The sequence below is a fragment of the Myodes glareolus genome, chromosome 22 (genome assembly GCF_982192425.1).
Source record: "Myodes glareolus chromosome 22, mMyoGla1.1, whole genome shotgun sequence".
Taxonomy (NCBI): Eukaryota; Metazoa; Chordata; class Mammalia; order Rodentia; family Cricetidae; genus Myodes; species Myodes glareolus.
Window position 1 is genome coordinate 39,101,675 of NC_142047.1, and position 12,187 is coordinate 39,113,861.

At 44.2% G+C, this 12,187-nt stretch overlaps 1 protein-coding gene across 2 annotated transcripts in view; it reads left to right on the forward strand.

Annotated features, from left to right (window-relative positions):
- The first annotated feature begins 9,616 nt into the window (after positions 1-9,616).
- Positions 9,617-12,187, forward strand: part of Ist1 (IST1 factor associated with ESCRT-III) — a 21,150-nt gene continuing 18,579 nt past the window's right edge. For both annotated transcript variants that reach the window (XM_048437311.3, XM_048437314.3), the window contains exon 1: positions 9,617-9,761. The gene's annotated coding sequence lies outside the window, so the exon portion shown is untranslated. The remainder of the gene's footprint in view (positions 9,762-12,187) is intronic.

Here is a 12,187-nt window from a genome sequence, read left to right on the forward strand (position 1 = left end):
GAGTTTAGAAGGCCCAACATTCAGTCCCAGCTCTCTCACTGATTAGTCTGTTAACTGAGCAAGTCACTTTTCTGTTGTGAGCCTCCGCTTCCTCCCGTCATAGATAATGGAATTCTGGGCCTCCCCTCTCAAGTGGTACTGGTTACATTAAACGATCTCTGAAAGCCCTATGTAAGTTTTCTTCTGATTTCTGGCTTCACAAGGGCAGAACTAATGAATCTTGCTGATAAAATGACAAGCCGGAGTATTTGCATAAAGCATTCTTGCAAATTCTTCTTCCCTGTAATCTCCCAACGAGATGCCATTGCCTGTTGCACAAATTCTAGCTGGTCTTAATCAAAACCGAGAGACAGATATTGGAGTTCACGTTGAAAGATCAGAGAAACAAAGCAGCCAGCCCTGGGTCTTACCTCTACCTCAGATTGAAAATCGGTCATGAATCCTCAAACTGAAGACTGAGCCCGATACCTGTCTCCTCCCATTTTATATTTCCTTCTAGTGCTGGGATTAAAGGCCTGCCTGGCCTCTATGGCAAACTAGTGTGGCTGCTGGGATTAAAGGTGTGTGCCACACTGCCTGGCCTGTATGACTGACTAGTGTGGCTGCTTAGCCTCTGATCTTCAGACAAGCTTTATTTATTAAAACACAAATAATGTACCACAATAATTGCTCATATCTTGTGTAGAATGTGCTAGAATAGTTGAATTGAAGAATCTTTGTCCTTGACAATGTTGTAGGTAAACAGCTCATTCATTCATTCATTATTTATTGTGACTAGGATGTCTAAATAGGAATTACTATTCATTATCAGTCAAGAAAACTTTTCAAATTCAAGAATTTGATATGTACACGTACCCAGGAAATGAAATGTTCTCACCAAAGCAGTAAGCTTTTAGTAAGAATACAAGCTGAAATGACATTCACTTTAAAACTCAATAACTCCTGATGGCCTATACTTAAAGATGCAGCATGGCCTTCTTATATCACTGAAATCGACCCGGCTGCCAGGCAGTGGTTCGCATGCCTTTAATCCCAGCACTAGGGAGGTAGAGGCAGGCAGATCTCTGTGATTTCGAGGCCAGCCTGGTCTACATGCCTAGTTCCAGGACAGATAGGGCTGTTTATACAGAGAGATCCTTTCTTGAATGCCCTCCCAAAAAAGAAATTGACCTGATTGACATTTTTAACAAGAAAATTGCTGTCTGGTAAAGTTAGCCTCCAATGAAATGTCTTGAGTTTGTTATAAAATTATTGTATATAGGCTCCAAAGTTACACAGAGAAACCCTTTCTTGGAAAAAAAAATCAAATAAATAAATAAATAAATAAATTATTGTGTAATGCAAGTTAGCTTAGGCTCAAGGATAGGACCTGGGTTCACCTCCTGGCAATTATGAAGAGAATACAGGGCTGCTTATAATAAAATGAGATCATAATAGCTATTTTTACTTATTTTGCCGGGTGGTGGTGGCGCACGCCTTTAATCCCAGCACTCGGGAGGCAAAGGCAGGTGAATTTCTGTGAGTTTGAGGCCAGTCTGGTCTACAAGAGCTAGTTCCAGTTCCAGGACAGGCTCCAAAGCAACATAGAGAAACCCTGTCCCCCCAAAAAATATTACTTATTTTATTGTATTTTGCTTGCATTTATGTCTGTGTGAGAATGTCAGTTCTGCTGGACCTGTACTTACGGACAATTGTGAGCCACCATGTGGGTTCTGGGCATTGAAGCTGGGTCCTCTGGAAGAACAGTCAGTGCTCTTAGCCTCTGAACCAAGTCCCCATAATAATAATATTCGTGTAAAATTCCTGTGTTCTTTTTTTTTAAAGATTTATTTATTTATTATATATACAGCATTCTGCCTGCATGTATGCCTGATCTCATTATGGGTGATTGTGAGCCACCATGTGGTTGCTGGGAATTGAACTCAGGACCTCTGGAAGAGCAGTCAATGCTCTTAACCACTGAGCCATCTCTCCAGTCCCAATTCCTGTGTTCTTAAAATATTTCCATAGTGTTGTGATTCTGGTTCATGATCAAGTGATGAAAAATGTATTTAACAATTCACTTATTTTTCCTCACTCTCACCTGAACTTGTTCTAGACCTTGAAGACATTCTTGTTGTTGTTGTTGTTGTTGTTGTTGTTGTTGTTGTTTTGGTTCTTTGAGACAGGGTTTCTCTCTGTAGCTTTGGAGCCTGCCCTGGAGCTCTCTTTGTAAACCAAGCTAACCTCAAACTCACAGAGATCTGCCTGCCTCTGCCTCACGAGTACTGGACTAATGACATGTGCTACCACTACCCGGCTGGACCTGGAAGACTTTTTAATTAGTAATGGGTTTTTCCCTCATTTTTACTATGTCTGTGCCATGGCACATGTGGGAGAATGACTTTTGTGTTGGTTCTGTGATTTGAACTCAGGTTGTCAGGTCTGGGCTTTTGAGTGGTAAGTACTTTATGTACCACAGAGCTGTCTACCAGCCTGTTTTACTTCAGTCTCTTTCTCATTGTATTTTCAGAGTAGTTGTTCTGCCATCTCAATTATAGTAAAGAGTTGAAAAATCTTTCTAATATATTTTTTCCTCTTGCTGCTGTTGTTTGATTTCTGTATTGGGGATCAAACCTATGGCTTGCCCAGGCCAAGCACATCCTCAACCACTGGGCTACCTTACCAGTACTGAAATCCATTTTATATTTATTGGCTTCTACAATTATTTTATTAAAGCTTTACATTACAGTAGCAATGATAGGAAACATTTCAGAACCCCGATTAAAATGTTTTGCATGGATATGTGTGCATACTGGTGTGTGTGTGTATGTGTGTGTGTGTGTGTGTGTGTGTGTATGTGAGTGCATATTTGTTTAGAGGTGTGTGTGCAGGTACACCTGTTTATGTGTGTGCATTTAAATGGTAGAGGCCAGAGGTTGATGTCACATGCTTCTCTTCACCTTATACATTGAGTCAGGGTCTCTACCTTGAGCCCAGAGCTTGGCAGTTCAGCTAGCCTAGCTATTGAGCTTGCTCTGGTATCCCCTGTCCTGAGCAGTGGGATTACAGGCGGGCTACCACGTGCTCCCAGCACTAACATGGGTGCTAGAGATTCAAACTTCAGTCCTCATGCTCTCCTGAAGGTACTTATCTACTAGACCATCTCCCCAGACTGTTTGTTTGTTTTTGAGGCAGGGTCTGACTACATAGCTCTGACTGTGCTGGAATTCACTATGTAAACCAGACTGGTCTCGAACTCACAGAGAGATATTCCTCCCCCCACTCCCCCACCTCTGCCTCGGGAGTGTTGGGATTAAAGGCATGGGCCACTAGGCCTGACTTGCTCATACATTTTAAACAGTAAAGTATAATTCATGGGAGCTGGCAAAATGGCTCAGTGGGTAAAAACAATTCCAGACCACAGTCCACCATTCAGGGAAGGCAAGACAGGAACTTGAAGGCTGGCTTCCTTACTGTTCCCACACTATTACCCAGGTCAAGGAATTCACTTCATGGTCCAAGAAGTTCAGCAGGAACTATAGGAGATGCTGCTTGCTGGTTGGTGGGCAAGTTTATGCTCAGCTAGCTTTCCGAGGCAGTTCAGGAGCTCCTGCCTAGGGAATGGTGCCACCGCGACCTAACAATCAAGACAGTTCCCCAGAGACGTGCCGACAGCTCAAGGTCTTCTAAACAATTTGTTACTTGAGATTCTCTTTCTGGATAATTCTAGGTTGTGCCAACTTAACAGCTAAAGCTAACCACAGCAAGCAACTTAATACATTCTGTCTCATATTCCTAGGGCTGAGATTACAAGTGTGTCACTCTGCCTCAGTTGTCTTTTCTTTCTATATGCATGGGTGTTTGCTTGTGTGTATATATGTGCACCATGTACATGTCTGCTGCCCAGGGCATCGGATCCCCTGGAACTGGAGTAACAGATGGTTGTGTGCCCACCATGTGGGTGCAGAGTCTCTAGAAGAGCAGCCAGTTATAGCGGTATATTATTTGTGTTTTAATAAATAAAGCTTGCCTGGAGATCAGAGTGCAAAGCAGCCGCATTAGTCAGCCATACAGGCTAGGCCATGGTGGCACACACCTTTAATTCCAGCCCTTGGGATCCCATGCCTTTAATCCCAGCACTAGAGAAGTGGAGACAGGAGTGATATGGCTGGGCAGAGAGAGAAATATAAAGGGGAAGAGACAGGAACTCAATGGAGTCTCGAGTCTAAGGTTTGGGGGAGACAGATGCAATCTGAAGACAGGATCTCTCATTTCAGTCTGAAGATTTCATAGAGGTAAGAGCTCTCTAGTGGTTGGCTGCTTTGCTTCTCTGATCGTACAGCTTGAACCCCAATATCTGATCCTGGGTTTTTACTAGCTGTGCTACAGCCAGTGCTATTAATGCAGAGTCACCTCTCCCGATCCTCACCTTTTCTTTTAAAGTTGTGTTATAATAGTTTTTTTTAAATGTATTCTGGACACTAGACCCTTATCAAACAAGTGGTTTTCAAGCATTTTCCCTCCTATTGTGTGTGCTGTCTTTCTACTTTATAAATAGTGTTGTTCAAAGTGGAAAGGTTCTCTTATTTACACAAAGCCTATTTCTTTGCTTTGGTTGCTGTGATTTGGTTGTCCTATCTGAGAAGCTGTCACCATGTAATGGTGTAGGAGGTCCTTCTGTATTTGTGCTGCTTTCATTGGTTAAATAAAGAAACTGCCTTGGCCTTTTGATAGGGCAGAACTTAGATAGGCAGGGAAGACAGAACAGAATTCTGGGAGGAAGAAAGCAGAGACAGGCAGACACCATGGTTTTCCTGCCCTAGACAGATGCTGGTTAGACTCATGCTGGTAAGCCACAGTCAAGTGGCGATACACATTAATGGAGATGGGTTAAACTAGTATGTGAGAGTTAGCCAATAAGGGGCTGGAGATAGTGGGCCAGGCAGTATTTGAATGAATGCAATTTGTGTGTGATTATTTCGGGGGTTAAGCTAACCTGGCAGCGGGACGCGGCCCACTCCTCTTACAACAATGTAATGGAAATTCATACCTGTAATGTCTTTGGATAAATTTTATAACTTTAGCTCTTATATAGATATTTGGTCCATTTTTTGTTTGTATAGCATGAAACAGGAAGTTCCAGTTTTATTATTTTGCATGTGATTATCTATTTTTTTCCAGCACAAGTTAGGTATGGTGCTGCGGACCTGTAACTCCAGCACTCAGAAGCCGAGGCAGAAGGATCCCTTTAAGGCTAGCCTGGGCTACAAAGTCAGACTCTGTGTTTAAAAATCCAAAACAATTTTGCTTGGACATTTATTTATTAAAATGGGGTCTGTGTAAGCTTGACTGACCTGGAAATTTATATGTAGACCAAACTTACTTGGGACTTATAGAAATATACCTGCCCCTGTCTTCCAAATTTTGGTACTAAAGGCATGTGCCACCATGCTCAGCTGGGATAACCTTTGGAGAAGACTTTGTCCTCCATTGAGTTCTCTTGATATCCTTGTTTAACAACAATTGGCTATAAAGCACATGGGTTTATTTTTGGACTTTCAGTTCTTTTCTATTAATGAGTATGTCTATGGCAGCCTCATATAGTCAGTCACAACAAGAATCTCATTAAAATATCTAATGTGGGGGATGGAGAGATAGCTCAGAGGTTAAGAGTATTAGTTGCTCTTCCAGAGGTACAGAGTTCAATTTCCAGCACCCACATGGTGGCTGACAACCATCTATAATGAGATCTGGTGCCCTCTTCAGGTGTGCAGGCACACATGCAGACAGAACACTGTATACACAATAAATAAATACATCTTTGAAAGGTCATTGCCTCATATCGCCCTTTCCCAGCCTCTTAACAGTGTAAACCACTATTCATAGCTGGAAGGGTTTTCCAAAAACAGGCCTGACATTCCATTTATTTATTTAACAGCTGGCATGTCAGTGAGATACTAATTTTATTGAGTTCACACTGTGTTAGATTTTAGCTAAAACCACTAATAGGGATTCACACACACACACACACACACACACACACACACACACACACGACATGGCTAACCAATGTAATCTTATTTGTCAATTTCTGTCCTACAAAATACTCAGGTTTTCTCTCTCTCTCTCTCTCTCTCTCTCTCTCTCTCTCTCTCTTTTTCTTTTGGGTTTTCAAGACAGGGTTTCTCTGTGTAGCTCTGACTGTTCTAGAACTCTGTAGACCAGGCTGGCTTTGAACTCAAGATCCACTTGCCTCTGCCTCCTGAGTGCTGGGATTAAAGTCCTGCGCCATGACTGCCTGGCTAAAACCAGATTTTCAAGTAGAAGAGTATGTCGCTTTACCTCTGACTATCATCGTTAGCTCCTGAGTGAAGCTGGTCTGTCGAGCCAGGGACAGAGCTACTGCACCCCAACTCCATCCCCAGACATGGTCTGAATAACTTGGGTGCTTATAATACCATTCATAACTGAGCAATATAATGTCTCTAACATTAGACTGGTGGGTTTTGTTAAAACCCAAGCTAAAGGTGATGATTATTACATCTACACAACTCTCAAATAGGCAGTAATTTTTTTAAAATAAATCCTGACACTAGGCTGGAGCTTAATGACATTTCTAGTCTCTGACTGACCTCAAACCTGCTGTGCAGGGAGGATGACCTCGGACTGCTCGTCCTCAAGCCTCCAGTCTGCAATTATTTTTGAGACTGAGTTTTACACCGTAGCACAGGCTAACAGGGAACTCTTGGCAATCCTTTTGCCTCAGCTTCTTGAGTGCTGGAATTGCAGATTTGAGTAAAAAGATCTATTTACTTCTAGGGTTTGAACAAGGTTACTATGATGCCAGTGATCCTAAAAGTTATTCAGTTATATACCGTACTGCTGTGGGCATGGGGAAATAGAAATTTCCATGCTTTGTGTTAGTAATGTAAACAGATATTTCTATGCAAGGTGTTAGGCAATACTTATTAGAATAAAAACATACCTACTCTTTAGCCCAGTTCTTTTGTTTCTGGGAATTTACCAAGGAAGCACAGTTCAAGCTGGTAAACATATAGTCTCTGCATTGTTCACAAGCAAAATACTGGAAATAACCTAAATGTCCACCAGTAGCGCTCTGCTTAAATTCTTATGGTCCAGACCAGATGTGCAATTTCAGCACTCGAGAAAACAAACCAAACAGAAGAAGGATAGAGAGTTGGAAGACAGAATGGGCTACATAGCAAAACCCAGTCTGAAAGAAAAATCACAGTTCTCGTATGATATTATATATCCCTTTAAAAGGATGAGAATTAATTCAGAACATTTAAAACAAAACAAAACTGGGTCAGGTTTGCCTTGAACTGTCACGGTAATTAGGAAAGACCTTGAACTACTGACCTTCCTGCCTCTACCTCCAAGTGCAGGACCGCAGCCATCATTTCTGGTTTGATTTTTTTCTTTTAAAATTTTATAAACTTTATTTAAAAAGTTTCCAAATAAGTCCTTGCTGTCCTGGATCTCTCTATGTAGACCAGGCTGACCTCGAATTTACAGAGATCCTCCTGTCTTTGCCTCTGCCTCTCCAGTGCTGGAATTAAAGGTGTGTGCAACCACACCCTGCAAATTTATTCCAACTTTTTGGTTAATAGCTCTGAGCATCTTTTAAAAGTTATTTTTAAAATTATATGACTTGTCTCTGAATGTGAATGCAGGTGCCCAAGGAGGCCAACAGAGAGCGACAGATCCCTTTGACTTGGAATTAGGAAGTTGTAAGCCACCTGTCACAGGTTGGTCCTCCAGAAGAGCAATACGTTGCACTCTTAGTCACTGAGCCCTTTCTCCAGCTGTGACTTTGAACATCTTAAAACATGCTAAAGGTAGTGACGACATTACACATCACGGAACTCATCGCCATCCCATTAAGCCATTACCAATTTTTTTTTCTGACTGCTATTTTAGGCATTTCTTACATTAAAAGATGTCTCCATGTAAAATAGCAAAGTAATATTTGTTATAACCTAGTTCATAATCTAATGTCTCCATTTGGCTCAAAAAAGGTAATTTATAATTGTTTAATTTGAAACTGCATCTAAACAAAGTATAAACACACATTTATGCCTTTGGTTCGGTGTCTCTAGGCACCTTAAATCTGAACAATTGGCCACTTTTTTTTTTGTGGTTTTTTCGAGACAGGGTTTCTCTGTAGCTTTGGTGCCTGTCCTGGAACTAGCTCTTGTAGACCAGGCTGGCCTCGAACTCACAAAGACCCGCCCGCCTCTGCCTCCCGAGTGCTGGGATTAAAGGCGTGCGCCACCACAGCCCGACTCAATTGGCCACTTTTTAAAAAATAATTTTTTTTTTAATGTTGTGATGGTACTGTACTATCTTTGGAGCCAAATAACAGCCACCTTCAGGAATTTAGCTGTGCTCACAGGCAAAGATCATCCCCGCATAGAAAGACGCCAGGAGGATCTTGGAACCCTCACTTGGGTATCGGGGTACTCTGTATCACCTAATCTGCGGTAATTGTATGTGGTCGGGGGGGGGGCTAGAGTATAGGCTGGGGACCACTAGGTGAGTGGGCTCCATCTGCGAGGGAAACCTTCATTACTATTGGGTAAAGACTTTCCAGTGCAGTCTTATTTGGGGGAGAGCGATCACCCACAGGAGTGTAGGGTGACCTTTGTTTGTGTAAGTAAGCCTAATAAACTAATTTGTGCCTCAAGGGCAACTTTCATAGCATTGCCCAAGTTGTTGAGACCTGGGGAGGGGGTAATTTAGTCTGTCAGAGGATTTTTTAAAGCAACAAATACCAAGATCTTGTTGCAGTACAACTTGTATATGCAAATATTTACTGTGGGGAAGATCCGAACATTTTAAGGGAACCAAATATTGTGTATTCTGGGGTTCTGGAGCTTTGAAGTAAAGTGCATGGTTACAAGCCAGTTATTTTCAAATCCATTCTAGTACGGTAACCCGAAGTCCCGTTTTACGACTGACTCAAGACAAGCCACAGTTCTGGTCTTTGTAGCTGTGACCTCTACAGCAGAGCCGAGAGCGAGAGTACTGGAAGGCCCTTTCTCTCTAAGCCCAGAAAAGTTTCCTCTGAATAGAGATAGAAATAAGAGCAAGTGGCGGCGGCTGTGGATCGGAGGGAGCATTAGTGAAGGTACAGGTCGCAGAAGAGCTCGGTAAGGCAGTACTCAGACCCGGCGTGGGAGCGGAAGGGAGGACCAGCGTCGGTAGACAGGAGCCGAGAGGCCGTGGGAGAAAGTCGGCTCAGCAGCGCTGAATCCCACCTAGCCACTCCTCAAAGGCCGGTGCTCCAGGTCCAACCGCCGGGCGAGCAAGGCTGGCACAGAATCGGGGACGTTTGCAAGGCAGCCTGCAGCCGGTTCTTCCAGGGGCTGAACGATCTGGGACAAGGGTACTGGGTACTGACTCCAGGAACAGCCTTAGTTAGCCTCACCGCGCCCCGGGCAAATTGCAAGGCACGCCCCCTAGCCCAGTGACTCAAATCCCAGCGTGACGTGCACGAGTCAAGCCCCGCGCCTCCGCGGTGGGAAATAGTCCCCAGCCTGTCCGGTTCCGAGAGGGTGGAAACCGAAGGGCTCTCGGAGCGACACCGCCCAGCGCTGTGCGTGCAGCCAATCCCTGCGAGGGAGGGCGTGGCTAAGGCGCCCGGTGGATTCCTCCGCCCGGGTTCGCTGTGGTGAGGTCCGGGGAGTCGCCATTTTCGACCCGGAGCTGCTAATCGGAAGTCGGTCTCTTCTGTTTTCACGTCTGGATTCCTCCAGGTGAGCGTGCCCTCCGTAACCATGGCAGCTTTGTCTGTCTCTTCGTCCTACGCCCCGCCCTTCCCCGGACCCCAGCCGTAGCTGTGTCGGCGGGGAAGAAAGCCCTGATAGTCGGGGTCAGGCCCGACGTCTGGGTCGGGCCGCGGGGAGGAGGTGGGACCGCTGAGACCGGTGCTGGCGTCGCTGTCCCCGGCGCCTCTTTCCCCGCTCTGCTTTCCCCATGCTCTGCTTTCCCAGAGCATGGCCTGGGCTCTGAGCAGACTCCCCTCTGCCGTGTCTTCGGGTCGAGACACTCAGGCAGGCCTTGTGTCCCGCCGCGGTCGCTGCGGAGGGAGTCAGATCCCGATAGCCGCTGTTCCCCGCGCTGCTCTTCCGGGTGCTGGGGTCAGGACTTGAACTAGGGTGCGGACCTCGCTCGGACTAGGACAGCAGAGCCGAGGGAGGCTCTCGGTGCTTTCTCTCTGCTTAGTCTGATGCTCAAAGGAGATTGTAATTTCTTTGTTATTGCTTTTACGCGTCGTGATGTTTAGTTGAGCTTTGTTTTTTATTATGAGAACAAAACGGTATAACTCCATCAAATCTGAAAAACAACATGCCATCTTGTTTCAGTCATATTTTTCCATATGTATATATTTTTTCCAGTTTATTGAAACCTGAGGCGATAACTTTATGCATGTATGTATTTTCCGAGACAGGGTTTCTCTGTGTAAGAGCTCTGGCTGTCCTGGAACTAGTTCTGTGAACCAAGGTGGCCTCAAACTCAGAGATCCACCTGCCTCTGCCTCCCGAGTGCTGGCGTTAAAAGGTTGCGCCACCACCGCCTGGCTATGAGGTGACCCTAACCCCTAAAGCTTTTTGATCTACAGACCTTCTTGGGGAACCTCACAGCGCTCTTGTTTTTAAGTCATGCAGCCTTTTAACTTTCTCATTTGATAAAAAATACTCTCCCCCCCTCCTCCCTCCGGTGACTTTGTAGCCCTCTCCTTTCTTCCTGTGCCTCTGGTTTCTACATGACCTGCACCCCTCTAGAACCCTCAGGTAGACTCTGGTCCACTTAACTTAAGCTCTAAGCAGGATCAAGTCCCAGTTGTATGTGGCGTGTTGTGGTTTAAAGTAAAACTGCGAAACAAAGTGTATTCTGTCTAAGTCAGTTCAAACTCAGGAAAAGTAACACATTCCAGCATTCCTGCTATGGTACAGATGTCAGAAGTCCAGGCAATTAGTATGGAAATTGTTAAGCAGTCATACAAATAAGGTTTTTATAATGTGATAGGATTGTAAATGGTGAAAGGATGATGGTGCTAGTCCCCACCTGATGAGCCTTTGGGGTCCGGTCCCTAGACCCTCCTCAGGGCTCAGATTGGACACCCAGCAAGCGAAAGGGGCTTTTTTCTTTAGGTATCTGAGGGTGAGCGAACTAACGAATGCTCTCACTCTCTGCCTTTTCAAATTAGTCTCTTTATCCTTCGGCCTCTATTCTGATTCCCCTGTTCTACTTCTAATTTCCCCTAGCTTCTTATTTTTTTCAGTCTCCAAACTTTTCTACCGGAGGCTTGGAGTGATAAAAAAAATTACAAGAGTTACTTCTCATTGGTCAAAAGCACATTCCTAGGATAAGCGAATAATGAACTGAGCCATTGGCACAGCAGTACAAGGCTCCAAGGTTACAAGAGTAGGACCATGACCACGTGTGGGGGGATGTTGGGAGGCACAGTGCCCAGTGACAAACTTTGAGACATAGGTCTATTGTCAGCAGATTGACAAGTGAAGAATTGGCATGCTTTTCTTAGGGTGCTTTGTGTTGCAACCTTTTCAGAGTCTGTGACTCTGACCTTGTGCAGAGCTGTACAGTTTTAAACGTATGATCTATTTACGAAAAGTCTTTAGTCCAGTTTGGACTTGCTCTACGGTGAAAGCGAACTAATTATGTGCAGTTAGTCTGAACAAAAGGAACAGCAGGCTTTTAAGTGTCTATAGTTGTCGTGGGACAAATAGATTTAGTTATGAAGTATGTCCTTGTATATTTTCTATATATCAAAATTATATAGCTAAATGAAAGCTCATTTTCCTGACCACTCACAGATATATGTGCCCATAAGATTGAGACACAATCATGAGATTACATATACACATTGCATGAAAATGCGTGTTAATGGAAGATATCACAGCTGTTATTGCACGAGTGAAATTACAGATGAAAGCGACAGTTTTCAGTCAGTAGCCCTGCAGGCCCTGCCTCGCAGGGTTCCTCCATCTGAGACTAATTTCTCTGGTGGGTTGACATCTGAATTATCAATTGCTATAAGCTGTAATTGCATCATGTCCACAATAGCTTGTGATAAATGCTCCTGACACCCACCTGCAACTTAAAATGTCTTAAGAACTTTGGGTCATTGTGGCAGGTGTGTTACCCCAGAGTTTAGAGG